The sequence below is a fragment of the Eucalyptus grandis genome, chromosome 8 (genome assembly GCF_016545825.1).
Source record: "Eucalyptus grandis isolate ANBG69807.140 chromosome 8, ASM1654582v1, whole genome shotgun sequence".
Taxonomy (NCBI): domain Eukaryota; kingdom Viridiplantae; phylum Streptophyta; class Magnoliopsida; order Myrtales; family Myrtaceae; genus Eucalyptus; species Eucalyptus grandis.
Genome location: NC_052619.1, coordinates 20,394,437 through 20,409,928, shown reverse-complemented (window position 1 = coordinate 20,409,928; position 15,492 = coordinate 20,394,437). Strand labels below are relative to the sequence as shown.

Below are 15,492 nucleotides of genomic sequence, written 5' to 3'. Positions count from 1 at the left end.
TACTCTTAAAATAGAAAAAGAATAGAAATACGTTTAATAACACAACTTTGCTTTTTTTTTTTGTATTTATTCGCTTTTTATTTTTACTCATGGATTGCCAACCGCCAACCGCCGCTGGCCGATCGTCACTACCGACCGCCACCATATAGCCCATCGCCCGCCAACAACCGTTGGTTGCCGGCCCGCGGAGGGGGCGGCCAATGGGCCGTGTGGCGGCGATTGGCGGCGATCGACGAGCGGCGACGGGTGGTTGCGGGGCCGGACGAGCGGCGGCGGGCGGCGACGAGCAGCGGTAGCTGGCAGCAATGGCCGCGGCGGTGAGCGACGGGGCCGACGGGGCCGAAGCGGCTACGGCGGCGGCCGCGGGTCGACAAAGTGACTCCAAGCGGTTGAAAGTGGCCACGGCAAAGAGAAGAGTAAAAGAAAAAAATTAACTTATTTCTAGAAATTGTTCCCGGGAATATAAGCAATTTTTTTTTTTTTTTTTAATTTATCGTTTCTACTCCAAATCTATTCTTGGTGTTACTAAACGGGTTTCTATTCTTTTTTTATTCCAGGGAACAAAAGAACAGAAATTCTAAGAAATAGAAATGTTATCATGCGCAACCTAAAAGAGTTGGAGAGAATTAATATTCTAAAAGACCTTAACTTTAGATTCGCTCTCAATTATATTATAATTTTTTTTATCTCATAAAAGTCATCCAACTTCCAATCCATCCCAAATTCTATCCTAAAATCTTTTTGTCTTATAAAAAATCATTAACTTTAAGTCTAGTCTCAATTTTTCCCTAATTTTTTCTGTCTCATAAATTTGCCTACATTAATCCTACGTCTAAAATTCTCAAGCAACCTATTCGAGGCTCCTTGACCCAAGTGCTTGAATGTGAGCTCTCCAATTGTGAGAGATTGAAGACTCCCAAGCATGAGAGATGGAAGACTGAGCTCAAAATTGAAGATCCCTTATGGGTCGAAGAAAGACTCTTTTTAGAGTAAGAACAATTGAAGAAAGTCAATCCTCTTATATTCACCCAAAAAAAAAAAAAAAAATATCAATCCTAATTTTCCTAGTTTTACCTAGATATCAAATCCAATAAGACACAATTTAGATTGATATGAAAACTTATCTCCAAAAAATATGTTTTTGGATGTGAAATTTTAGGAAAAAAAATTATAGCAATGATGTGAAATGCCACATCATTAATAGGAGTTTGTCACTTTTTAGGGTCAAATTAAGTTTGGCAAGGGATGTGAGAAAAGGGTGAGTCTCGAATGGGGACACGGGTTTCCCTTGGCATTTCACCTCGACGAAGCTGACCAGCACTGAAACAAGGAAGGCAAGAATGGCGTGGAGGAAGCGAAGGCGGGGGAACCTCGGACATTTGTGGCAGAACGACGGCCAGGCGGCATTGGGGTTGGCTTCTGGAGGATCCCGTAGTCCTATGTGGGAAGCAGATCTTGGGTTATAGTGGGAGAGCAGGTAGAGAGATGGATAGAGAAAATCTTGGTCTTTATAAGGCTCTTTGGTCCATGGTAATTTTCAACTTCGATGTGGTTTTGGTGGTTGGTGGCTACCGACCAAAAAAAGTCCAAGGTGGTTTAAAAAGCCAAGGGGGGTTTTTGTCGGCGGTCTTTCACGCTGGAAGCCTCTGAACGTCACGAAACCTCTCACCGGAACTTTCCAGTAGTTCCCCATGGCGGTCATGGCCGCGGAGTGGTCCCCTCGCCTTGCGATTGATGACGTGGGTAAGCTCCACCGCATCAGCAAAACTAGCTAACCGTTCAGCGAGTGAAACGTGGAGCCACGTCAGTGGGTGGGTCCCGTCGGGACTGGTGAAAATTTTCCATTACGTCAAAATTTTTAGGTCTCTTCCTCGTCAACGAGCAAGACTCGAGAGTGACCCATCTAAAAATTCTCTCTTAAATTTCCACATCAGCAAAATTTTCGTTTTCTTTTTTCGTTTTCATCTCGTTCAAGCACAGGTCGTTGGTGGCGACACGACCACCTCGTCGACGAATCGTCGTCGATCGTCATCCTTCGATCCTCCGAGGACGACGAATAAGAAGAAGAAGAGGAAGAAGTAGTAGTAGAGCGGGTCAATGGCCAGAAGTGATCTCCATCTCTGACTGCCTCTCTCTCTCTCCGCGTCTCCGTCTCCCTCTCGCGGATTTTTTAGTCGGAGCTCCGGCAGCCATGGAGGCGGACGCGGGCGCGGAAGGCGAAGAGGAAAGAAGGGGAGAAACGTGCGGCATATTCGCCTGCCTGAACTGCAATGTGAAGAGCGAGAGGAGCTACATCCTCCAGGTCCTCTTCACGGCCTCCGTCGCCTCAGCACCGCGGCTACTGCTCCGCCGGCGTCTCTATCGATTCCTCCTCCGTCTCCCTCCCGCCTCTCGTCTTCCAGCAGGAAGGCAACATCGAGTCCCTCGTCAAATCCGTCTACCAAGGTATACCCCCCCCAAATTCCCCTTCTCGCGCTCGAATTTCCCGCTCGCCTTGTGATCTGACGAAGCTTTCTTATATATTATGCTTCTCGTTTGATTTGGAGATTGATTTCGGAACGATCAATTGCCCCGTTTAGTTTATCGGCCCCGCTTGACATGATTCTTATGGAAAAAGGTCTATCCTTTTTCCCTTTTTTCCCCCTACTTGTCTGATTAGTTATGGAAGTTTACTGTTATGCTTTGCCGATCATGGTCGCTGCCTATGATTTCATGCGCACCTCGGATACAGTTCGTCTCCTCGATCTGATTCGGTCTCTCTTTTTTGTTTTTTAGTTAATTTATTATGTTTGTCCTCGTTAAAGGGCGTTGTTCTGCGGTTAGACCTGCTGTGTCGTTTGTCAATTTGTCCCCTTTTGGACTAATTTCGAGAGAAACCGTTCACGTGGTCAGAATGCACTGCTGGAGAGCGTCTTTCGGACTGGAACAGAAACACACGCCCTTTTTATCATTCTGCTGTTTCTATTCAGAAAAAAGCTGAATAATCCAAAGGGCCGCCTTTTCTTCTTCGGCTTTCTGATTCTGGTGAAGTAACACAGTTACTTGGCTAAGATAAGGGAAGAGGAAATAAGAAGAGAGAGGTAGAAGCGTCGTGACAATGAAATTGGCCTTTGTTCAGTGGGACTTTAATCGAGACCAACCTTATTGCTGATGGTGGTGGACATTATCTAAACTCGCTGCAAGTTGTTTTAATACCTGAGCTTCTGGCTGAAACTAGATATTCATTGTGGGGTGAAAGTTTAACCTTGTTGCTAATAGTTGCTGGACATAATCAAAGCTCACTGAGGTGTGAAAGTCCATCTTTCCTCCGAGATTCTCTTAGAAATTAATCTGGCAAAAATACAAGTTGAGAGTATTTTCATTTCGAGCAGTATTAGGATATATATATATATATATATATATATATATATATTTTGGAGATATAGGAATGTTACGCAGTGGTCCACATGTTCACTGTCAAGTTTAAATGCAGTTTTTGGATTGAGGGAAATATTATTACATAGACCATGTGTATTCACCTTGAATCCATTTGTGCCATTGAAACTATTGTGCCTCGTTTGTAAATTAAAGGGGGCTCCACTAGTTTAAATGTTGCAGTTTTATATGGGTGCATGCATTACTCAACATCTTCAAACTAGGAATGTATTTTCGTGTAGGATTTTTCTTGTTTATTCCGTTAAACGAAACTTCTGTGTGGCCGTTTTACTTTGTTATATTTGTGTGATGGATTATTTGACATCTCCATATTTCAAGTCTGGCTTTTTAGTTTTCCTCAACCAAGTTCAAGGAACTCACTGTTGATTATGTTTTCATTAGAGGTTGATGCCAGAGACTTGAATTTGCAGGAATCTTTTCTTACTCATGCCGGAATAGTGCACACACAGTCGGCGACTCATGGAGAGCCTGCTCCTAGGAATAGTCATCCTCAGAGCTCCGATGCTGAAAATGAGTTTTTGGTTGTACACAATGGGGTCATCACTAATCATGAGGTTGGTTAAGGCTTAACTGGCAACTATTTGGACTATAGTATACTTTTTATTTATATTCAGGTTGCATTTTGCTATATAAATTATTAAAGCTTTCTTTCACCTTTGAGGTGAGTTTGCTTTCAAATTTTCATGTCTGAAAGTACATCCTTGTCATTGATTATTTGTAACATTATGACAATGTAATGCTTACATCTCCTGAGGTATCGCAGATCATATTTTGTGTTTGGATGATTTTATGCCATAAATCAGTTTATGCATCTTAGAGGTATTTAATCTAGACAACTACTCTTTCTTAGAATGTGAGTGAAGCCATAGCTGCTGACTAGAGGGAGAAGTTGATTCAATCAATGAAGCTTTATTTGATTGATCTAATGAGGGGTCTTATGAATAGGCTGCATTAGTCATTGTTAATAATAAACTGGGGCAAGGCTTATCCTTCTGTCATATTATCATGGACCTTTCATTGAAGGCTTCACAGAGCACATGCAGCTTGAAATGTGGATCATTAGCAGCAAATGTCCTGTGTACCATAAGGAACCTTGCAACAGGTTATGGACCTCATTTTACCCCAGTGAGAAGCATTTTTAGATACCAAGATGCTTTCCTAAAAGAACTATATGATATGCTCCTAATTTAAATGTTACTCTGTGATGAGTCTGTAAAATTCTGTACAATCTCAATGGTATTCTCTCTAGCTTAAAAGTAACGAAAAAAATTTTGCCGGTAGATTCTTCTAAGGTTCTTACCTTTTCGTTTACATTTGCAGGTCTTAAAGCAAATGCTAATTCGACATGGGTTCAAATTTGAATCTGATACTGACACTGAAGTGATTCCTAAGCTTGCCAAGTACGTTTTTGATAAATCTAATGAAGATTCAGGTAATAGCTTATATGCAATGAAGATCATCATTGCATTTTAATGAGCTTCTTACTGAATTTGTGTGTGAAGAAAAGGAAACCTCAGTCAACACAATTTCAAGAGACACTGAAATTAAAAAAGTTGAAGTTAATCATTTTAATTTTTGCTTAACAAGCTTCCAATTGAAGCTATATTATTAATCTATAGATTTTCAGTTGAATCTCGTGTAATTATATGAAGGTTGTAGTGTTGGAAATCTGTTCAACTCTTTGTAAACACTAAAGAGCCATGATGGATAAAACATCTCTGACATCTTCTGTTGAAAGTATCGTTTATGTATGTCAGGCCCATGTTGCACCAGTACTTTTCCCAACAAGCGTAGGGGCTTCAGATCTTAAAACAAATTGTTTTGGTGACTCATTTCCTTTCTGTAGGGCCTCAGTAAATGGATACTTAAATCTGCAACAGCCTTTTAGCGTATGAATGACATCATTTTAGGCAAAAGTTGATTTTATTTCTCCAATTGTTTGCTTGTTGTAAATTGACTGGCAATATGACCACCAATGGGATTGTGCTCATCATATATACATATTCCACATAATTTGCTTTGTGTCTTGAAGTGTGCTATCGTGTTACTTTACCCTAGAGCACAATGTTCAGTGACATTTAATTTATGATTGGTATATTTTTTGGACTGCAGGTGACATGACTGTCACATTTAGTCAAGTTGTACTGGAAGTCAAAGTAAGTTCCATTTAAAACTTGGGTGGTACTTGTTGCAAACGAGTTACTTTTGATCACATCTCATGAATCATTATCTATTTTCAGTTGCTTTGTGTCCTTTCAGCTTCACTAAAAGCTATGCTATGTATGTTCTTCTAGAACTCAGGCTATTAACCATAGTTCAATCAAATGTTTCTTATGATACAATGTTTCTGCAAAGAGTTGAATAGCATCTGTTTTGCTTGGTGAAGACAGTATATTGAGTTTTTACTTTGGGTCTTAGAGTGCCTTAGAAATGCTAAGCTGGATGCTCATTAATTTCCTATTAGAACCGGGAATTGGAATAGCATTGTTTCTGTTGTCCACCATGGCACATATTTTTGGTCATGATACGATAAGTTTGAGAAAAGCTTGTGGTTGTCTATGGTGTTGAACTCTTACTTCATTTTTAGGTCTCCATGATGTGTCAACTGTAGCTTAGTCTTAGGATTTCTTTATTCGTATGTGTAGTTGTCCATTCCTGTTTGTCTTACCTATGATTTTTGTTGACAAAATTCTTGTTTGTCTTGTAATTTATCATAATTGTAACATAGTTATTAATTCATTCAGGAATTGACGAAAGAATCAAGCAAAGGATCATTATTTCATGATGATAAGTACCCTTCGCAGAATGGGAATCCCAGGGAACTGTTTTTATTGAGTGATGCAAATGCTCTGGTTGAGCACACAAGAACAGTTCTGGTCATTGAAGAAGGTGAAGTTGTTGATCTGAAGGTAATTACATAGTTGTTTTAAGGAATTTATGTGTATTCTTAACCTTTATGGCACAGGCTGCCTTATCAGTCTCTTGATTTTATGTTTTAATGATTGACCAAATGTATCTTAGTTGTTAAGATTTTAGGGGTGGGGGGTACTTCACTTCAACGTAAGTTCTATCGATTTCGTCTCAGTATCAATTTGTGAATATACCGTCAGACTGCATAGCAACATGGTAAAATATGCTTAACATCACCAGTACTAACCACCTATTTAGTTGTACCGAGAACCTTTCATTTCAATGTTGCCAGAATTCTATTTGACTTGACTTCTTGCATGTAGCTGAATAGCAGTCTTGTCCTTTTCCATTGGAGGAGCATGTTGCCTTCATGGGAGGTGAACTTTGATGCGGAAAGTCCTGCTATATCACCTCAATTGAGGGCTGATGACTATGATCGTTTCTTTCCAGAGTATTTTGATAACGTAGTGACTCATGAGAGCCAAATGCTGAATTTATTCTACTAATGCTGGTTGCATCAGGATGGAGGGGTATCTATCTTAAAGTTTGATGGTGACAAAGGAAAACGCGGTGTACTTTCCACGCCAGCATGTGTACAGCGTGCACTTTCTGTTCTCGAGATGGAAGTTGAACAAATAAATAAAGGAAACTATGAACATTACATGCAGAAAGAAATTCATGAACAGCCAGAATCTCTAACAACCACAATGAGGGGCAGACTTATACGTGGAGGCACCTGCAAAGCTAAGACTGTCCTTCTGGGTGGATTGAAGGATCATCTCAAGACAATTAGGAGGAGTTAGAGGATTGTTTATATTGGTTGCGGTACGAGTTATAATGCTGTTTTAGCTGCAAGGCCCATCTTGGAAGAACATTCAGGCAAGTAGTGAATGATAGCTTATGTGGGTTGGAGATGTTAATTTATTTTTACCAACTCTTTTCTTGTTTTCTTGCTTTCAAAGCAGGAATTCCCGTGACAATGGAAATTGCAAGTGATCTTTTGGATCGTCAAGGCCCAATTTATAGAGAAGATACAGCAGTATTTGTCAGTCAGTCTGGTGAAACAGCAGATACCTTACATGCACTGGAATATGCTCTCCAGAATGGTGCATTATGTTTAGGAATTTCTAATCCTGTTGGCAGTGCAATTGCCAGCAATACACATTGCGGTGGTGTCCATATAAATGCTGGTGCTGAGATAGGTGTGGCAAGCACCAACGTGAGAGAGCACCTTTTGACATTCTGTTGCAGAAATGGTCCTCTCTTCTTCAAGGTTTTCATGTCTTTTTTTTTCTTTTTCATGAAATTGATTTACAGATATGCTTTTTGAGCAGGCATATACAAGTCAAATAGTTGTTATGGCTATGTTAGCTTTTGCAATTGGAGGGGATGCTATTTCTAACCAAGTGAGAAGAGAAGCAATAATTGATTGTCTTTTTGACCTTCCAAATATGTGTCAATTCCTATCTCACCTTCACAATTTCTGAACATCCATTGGATGTGCCTTTTCTTTCTAAACTCATGTTGATAAATAATTTGTATGAAACATTAAATCCCTTGTTAATATCTTGTAGACAAAGTTAGAGAGGTGCTGAAGCTTGACCAGGAAATGAAAGATATTGCGAAGCTACTGATTGCAGAGCAGACACTTCTCATGTTTGGCACAGGTTACAATTATGCCACAGATGCTGCAGCTGTCTCTTTGTGGAGCATGTAGAGTCATTGAAGTTCCTCAGGTGGCAGACTGTCCTTTGCAGGTACAGAGTACTTCCAATAGTTTTCTATGCTTGCCGAGATGCAACATCTTTTTTTCCTACTCTACTGTATGCGTTATAATTTGCTGAAGATGAAGCTATGATGTAGATAGGTGGAGCTGGATGGGAGCGTGTAGCTTTCTGTTTCCTTGATTTGTTTTAAGCTTTCTGTTTCCTTGATTTGTTTTATGCTCTCGTTGTTTGTTTTTGCATTAAGAGTTCTGAAATTCTCTCCATGATTTAGCATTTAGTTCTAAAAGCGAGTTTTTTTTTTTTTTTAAAGTCTCAACAAAATAAAATAAATCAATTTTATTGATTGAGCCTTAACATTTTGCCATTTTTATTTGTTTATTCATTCATTGCTTATAGAGTATTTTCGCATTCCTGTTGATCCTTTCAAATAGCCTGTTTCGTTTTACTAGATTTTTCTAATTTGTTGGACATGAGATAATCTTTTGACATTTGGGGTGCAGTTGTTGGCGTATCATCTCACGGTCCTAAGAGGATACAATGTCGACCAGCCCAGGAACCTTGCAAAGAGTGTGATGACATACTAGAAGCCTACTAACAGATTTTTTTTTTTTTTTTATTGTGTTTACCTAGCAGCGAAATGGATTATGTCATAAAAATATAAAGCATCTTCTTAAACAGAATATACATTCTATTGATCACTTGGTACTTTGTGGAATGGCAGTCCTTGTAAGATCTTTATTTATGATCAATTCGGAACTACTGTTGTAACCCATCTTTTGTGCGTTCACGTCTTGCTATGCAATTATTTGTCAGCCTCTGAGTGCCGTGCTCATGGTACTTAAACATTGTTTCAAGGTGGAGGTTGGAAGAGGAAGATTGTATCCTCATTCGGGAAAAGAGAGCAGGTAGTATAACAAAAAATGTGTTATTAAAGGCACAAGATTAATGAAATTGATCAAGTATATGAGATAGGATTTGCTTCTTTTGCTAATATCAGTTTTTGACATTAAGCATGTCTCTCGAGTGGTGATTGTCATGTCGGTCATTAAGGCAATTTGTATCATGTTCTAGTTTCCTTTTTTAGTGTGAGATTTAGCTCCATGATGTGGTTCAATTTGTAGATACGCAGAGCCCTCATGTATTCAAATGGAAAGAATTTTTATGTCTACTTGCTCCGTGAGCAGTTCATTCTATCAATTACTCGTACGTGGAAAATATGATTTGACTCTCATTAGACACCATATGATATGACTCTCATTAGACACCAACAAAATACAATGACTCGCGACATACCAACAAAAGCAAAACCATAAGCTGCTTCTGGCATTGGTAAAGGTTGTGCAACGCGATGTTATTTTTCTTCTAAACTGTAGTTTCACTTTCCAGGGGTGGCTGGGGTGGGCACCCAGTAGGACATCTGGGGATGGGTCAGCTTGGACCGATTCCCAATTCCGGCACGAAGCGCGCGCATCCATGACTGAACGAGGCAAGAGCGTCGAGGCTGCTAGTCGGCGAGGGCGGAAAACGTGGACAAAAATAGATACACTCTTGTGGTGAGCCCATGTGTAAAGGTTTCGAGCGAGACAGGGCAAGAGGACCCCGGGAAGCAACGCGAATGGCAAGAGATAGGGTAATGATTGAAAGGGGCCCGGGACCAACACCGATGCGAGGGACACCACTAAAAGCGTGGCGGCGAGCATCATAAGAACGTGGAACGCTCGGGCGCAGAAAGCGGGAGCCAACGACAGGTGAGCGACAAGCGCCAGTGCGCAGTAGAACAGAAGACAGAGGACGGCAAGGGAGGTGGCAAAAGGGTGGGTCTCGAATGGGGACTCGGGTTTCCCTTGGAATTTCACCTCGACGAAGTTCACCAGCACGGAAACAAGGAAGGCTAGGATGGGGTGGAAGGAAGTGAAGCCAGGGGAACCTCGGACATTTGTGTCGGGACGACGGTTAGGCAGCATTGGGATCAGCTTCTTGAGGATGGCAGTCTTGTGTAGAAATGATGAGAGAGAAAGATGGCTAGAGGGGAGCATATCTTGGCCGATTGCAGATGCTTCTCTCTCTCTATATATATATGCTTACATATGTGTGTGTTTTTCAGTTTACGAACTGTTTTGCTGAAATCTCGTTTTGGGTTTTCGGTCCAAAACGATGTTTAGACATATGCCTATGTCAACATCAGCTCTTCTATATATATATATGCTTACATATGTGTGTGTTTTTCAGTTTACGAGCTATTTTTCCAAAAGCTGAAATCTCGTTTTGGGTTTTCGGTCCAAAACGAGGTTTGAACATATGCCTATGTCAAAATCAGCTTTTCTATATATATATGCTTACATATGTGTGTTTTTCAGTTTACGAGCTATTTTTTCAAAAGCTGAAATCTCGTTTTGGGTTTTCGGTCCAAAACGAGGTTTGGACATATGCCTATGTCAAAATCAGCTTTTCTATATATATGTGTGTGTGTGTTTTTAGTTTACGAGCTGTTTTTCCAAAAGCTGAAATCTCGTTTTGGGTTTTCGGTCCAAAATGAGGTTTGGACATATGCCTATGTCAAAATCAGCTTTCGAAGAAACAGCTTGTCAACTGTTCATGTGTCTAAATCAGTATTTGGAAAAACACATGCCTCGTAAACTGTGTATATGCCGGTCAGCGTGTGGAAAGATACATACCTCGTACACTGTGTATATGCCCAGGCTCTTGGAAAACACATGCCTCAGTATATGTGTGCTTTTCCCGACCCTAGTGTACGAGGCATATATATAGAGGCATCTTCCCAGGCGCTGCCCGGGCATATATACATACCTACACAGGACCCGAAGGGGACTATTTTGCCCCGTATAAATTGGGTCCGATTAGTCAGTACGATTAACGAAGAGGCGATGTTGGTAAAGTCCGGGGCTCCTACTTTCTATCGCCCAGTCAACAGGCAGCTTCTGGGCTGCTTCTTGATTTTTCAAGCCGCAATTGAAGACGCGGCGGTCAACGAGGTGATTTGGTGGGAGGGCCACGTGGATGATCCTAAAATTCTCTCCAATAGGATTAATTACCTAAAAGACCTTATGAGTCTAGATCCGCTCTCAATTTTATCCTAAATCTTTATTTTATAGAAATCATATAACTTTAGGTGCACTCTCAATTCTATCCTAAAATCGTTTTTGTCCTAAGTCTATTCTCAATTTTTTCCTAAACTTTTTTTCTCATAAATCTATCCCCATTAACCCTACGTCAAAAATTCTCGAGCGAATTGTTTGAGGCTTCATGACCCGAGTGCCTCTAGTGCGAGCATCTTGAATGTGAGCTCTCTAACTGCAAGAAATTGAAGACTCCCAAGCACGAAAAATTGAAGACTAAGCTCAAAATTGAAGATCCTTTATGGGTTGAAGTAGACTCTCTTTCGAGTAAGAACAATTGAAGAAAGTCAATCTTGATTTTTCTAGTTTTCACCCAAATATCAAATCCAATAAGATGTTGTTTGGATTGATATAAAAATTTATCCCAAAAAACTTTTTTTGAGATGTGAAATTTTTGGAAAAATTATAGCAATGATGTGAAATGCCATATTACTAATAATTTTATAAATTTTAGGATTAAATTAGGACTAGATCTAAAGTTGGTGGTTTTTAATAAGACATAAAACAGCTTAAGGCAGAATTAGAATGACTTTGCGAGAAAAAAAAAAATTAGGTTAGAAATATCATAGAAGACCCTCCCAATTTTCCAAATTTGTGGATCTCCCTCTCGTCTACGAAGAAAACTCTCTCTCTCTCTCTTTTCCTTCACAAAATTCGCTCTCTCGCCTTGGCTCCCAATTCGCTGCTTTCTCTGACGCATCGTTGCTGCCTCCACCTCCATTGTTGCCTTCAGGAGCTCCATCGGCGGCTAGAATATGGCAGCACCAAGTTTCGCACCGGAACTTGCATCGCTAGTTCTAAACTGCACACCAAATGTTTGCACAATTACCTCTTTTCCCATTTAGATCTAGATATGGGGTTTCGTTATTGGGGTTTGATGGGTGAAGTTTCTGGTGTTGAGCTAATCGGGAAAACTGTGTGAATGGACATCTTAGTTTCGATTTGATTTGTTGTGCAGGCCGATTATAAAGACCCCACATTTCAAGAGAAGTTTGTGTCCACGCTCGTTGAAGGGCTTAGGGAGTTGAATCTTGCGGTGCGGAATGGGAATATCCTCACTTTCAAGGACTTCGTCAGCACTGGTGAGTAATTACTTCCTGCCTTGAACCCATTTTACTAATGACACTGTTGTGGACTTGTTTTGGATTTTGGTCTTGGAGTGGTGGCTTGTGTTCTTATCTTAATTGTGTTATCCATGGTCTCAAAGAGTTCGGCTCCATAAGGTTCTTTCTTAGAGCTTCAATAATACAACTCCACAAGACTTTTGATGACACTTTGTTCCCAATCACATCCCTTCGTATTTTTGACTTCTCCTATTATTACCTTCTTCATAAATCCTTTAGTTAAAGATGACACACTTGTGTGGACACCTAGATTTTTGTCGGCATTTTAAAATATCCATTTATTTTGCAAAAATATATAAAGTTATAAAAGAAAACAAAAATGAAAATTGAAAAAATGAAATCAAGATGAATAAAAATTGAAACCAAAAAAAAAAAATTGAATGAGCCGGTATGCCCGACACACTTGGCATAACCTTCGGCCCTCACCCCTAAAATACTTCTCCTTAGGCCCATCCTTTCTTTTATTTTCCCAGCCCATTTATTTTTCTTTTTCAAAGCATATAATTTCTTCCTCCTTTAGCACGAAGAAGGGGGACGGTCCTTGACCGTGACCAAATGAAAGCTGTGAGAAAGCGTGCGCCCGTCAGCGAGGGAGGAGCGACGGAGAGGTGACGGGAGCAAGTCCGAACCTTCTAGCATGGTGAGGTGGCGAGGCTAAAAGAAAAATATTCCCCGCTGAGGCAAGGGGTGCTCGTCGATCGCTCGAGGATATATACAGAAGCAGGTGCGTCGAGCGTTGGAGAGGAGGACAGGGGAAGGGCTCGACGGTTTTGGCAAAAACCAGATCGCAAAGGATGAGATCTTTTCTTTTAGCTGAAACCAGAATCGTGGAGGGAGAGAGCGAGTTTTTTGAGGAGCTGAAGAAGGGGTTCGCGCGAGTTCATCTCGAGCCCCGCCTGGTTACCGTCGGTCGCCGCACGTGTTCGTGGTCGAGCGACAAGCACCATCAAGCGTGACAGTTCGCCGGAGCAAGGGAGGAGTGCCGGCCGTTTCTTGGGCTTTGATGACGTACAAGTGGCAGCGGTGACACCATTTCTGGCTAGGTAGGGATCACGCTTCCTTCGGGTTCCCGGCAATATAATGTGAGCTTCTTGACAGTACTGTTCACACATTTTGTTTCATAGAACAGTATACGCAGCCAACCCCTTAGCCTCCCACGTTAGCCTCCCGCCTCACCTTGCGATATCGCAATTGAGGACATGGCCATGCTCCACAACATCAGCATAATCCCTTTCCAGTCGGTGAGTGACACATGGAGCCATGTCCCACCAGGATAGATCTGAAAATTCTCCCTAATATTTCAAAATCTTGGGCCTCCCTCTTGTCAATGAAGAAGACTCTCTCTCTTCTTTTCAAAATTGACTCCTCTCTCGCCTTCACTCCCAATCCGCTGCATTCTCTGGCTCATCACTGCAGCATTCTAAATAGATAGATTCACTCGACTATTGAAGTGTGTTGAGCCACATCAAATTCTGGCGACACTGAGCGCAAAACTTCTGAGTACAACTAAAAGAGAATGCAACAATGGATTGTCTTTTTCACCTTTCTAGTATGAAAAGAGAATGAGTTAAAGTAAATGAAAAGAATAAAAAAATATTTATGGGTAGGCGATTTTTATGGAAATGTGGATGTGTAAAAGGAAGAATCATTTTTTTTTTTCACGACCAAAACAAGTGTACTCCTCAATAAGAGGAACACCATGCACGTAACGTGTATTTTCATCCTCATTTCAAATCTTTATAATAAAGATCGACCGTACATTCCACAATGAAGAAAATGAAATTTCAAATCTCTATGGTACCTTTGTCGATGGCAGATCTGAAAATCCTCATTTCAGCATAAAATTTTCGTTTTCTCTTTTCGTTTACATCTCGTTCAAGCACACAACCAGTTCCGGAGTTCATGAGAGCTTATCCTTTCTCGACGAATCGTCATCGATCATCATCCATCGAATCCTTCGAGGAAGACGAATAAGAAGAAGAAGAAGAGCGGGTCAAAGGTCAGAAGTGATCTCCATCTCTGGCTACTTCTCTCTCTCTCTCTCCGTCTGCGTCTCCCTCTCGCGGATTTTTTAGTCGGTGCTCCGGCAGCCATGAAGGAGGAGGCGGACGCGGGCGCGGAAGGCGAAGGGGGAAGAAGGGGAGAAATGTGCGGCATATTCGCCTGCCTGAACTACAATGTGAAGAGCGAGAGGAGCTACATCCTCCAGGTCCTCTTCATGGCCTCCCTCCCCACTCTCGTCTTTCGCCAGGAAGGCAACATCGAGTCCCTCGTCAAATCCGTCTACCAAGGTACCCCCCAAATTCCCCTTCTCGCGCTCGAATTTCCCGCTCGCCTTGTGATCTGACGAAGCTTTCTTATATATTATGCTTCTCGTTTGATCTGGAGATTTATTTCGGAACGATCGATTGCCCCGTTTAGTTTACCTGCCCCGCTTGACATGATTCTTGTGGAAAAGGTCTCTCCTTTTTCGTTTTGTTTGTTTCCTACTTGTCTGATTAGTTATGGAAGTGTACTGTTATGCTCTGCCGATCATGGTCGCTGCATATGATTTTCATGCGCACCTCCGATACAGTTCATCTCCTCGATCTGGTTTAGTCTCTCTTTTTAGTTAATTTATTTTTGTTTGTCCTCGTAAAGGACGTTGTTTTGGGACTAGACAAGCGCCTCCTTCAAGAAGCCTGCTATGTCGTTTGTCATTTTGTCCCCTTCTGGACTAATTTTGAGAAATCGTCCACATGGTCAGAATGCACTGCTGGATAGCGTCTTTTGTACTGGGATTCTGTCGTTTCTATTCCATTGTAGCCCTTGATATATCAGAAAAGCTCGATAATCCCGGGGGCGTAAGCTTAACCTTATTGCTGATAGTTGCTGTACATGATCTAAACTAATTGAGGGGTGATACTCTATCTTTTCTCCAGGATTCTCTGAAATTAATTCAGCAAAAATACAAGATTAGAGTATCTTTGTTTAGAGGAGCATTAGGATTTCTTTTTGGAGATAGAGGATTGTTAAGAAGTAATTCACATATTCACTGTTAATTTTAAATGCAGTTTTTGGATTGAAACTATTGCGCCTCATTTGTAAATTCTAGGGGTCCTACTGGATTAAATGCTGCAGTTTTATATGGGTGCATGCATTACTTTACATCTTTGAACT

The 15,492-nt window shown here is 41.1% G+C and overlaps 2 pseudogenes; both read left to right on the top strand.

Moving 5' to 3' along the window:
- The first annotated feature begins 1,997 nt into the window (after positions 1-1,997).
- Positions 1,998-8,835, top strand: LOC104416519 (annotated as a pseudogene).
- Positions 8,836-14,032: 5,197 nt separating this feature from the next.
- The window catches only part of LOC104416613, a 103,509-nt pseudogene continuing 102,049 nt past the window's right edge, over positions 14,033-15,492 (top strand).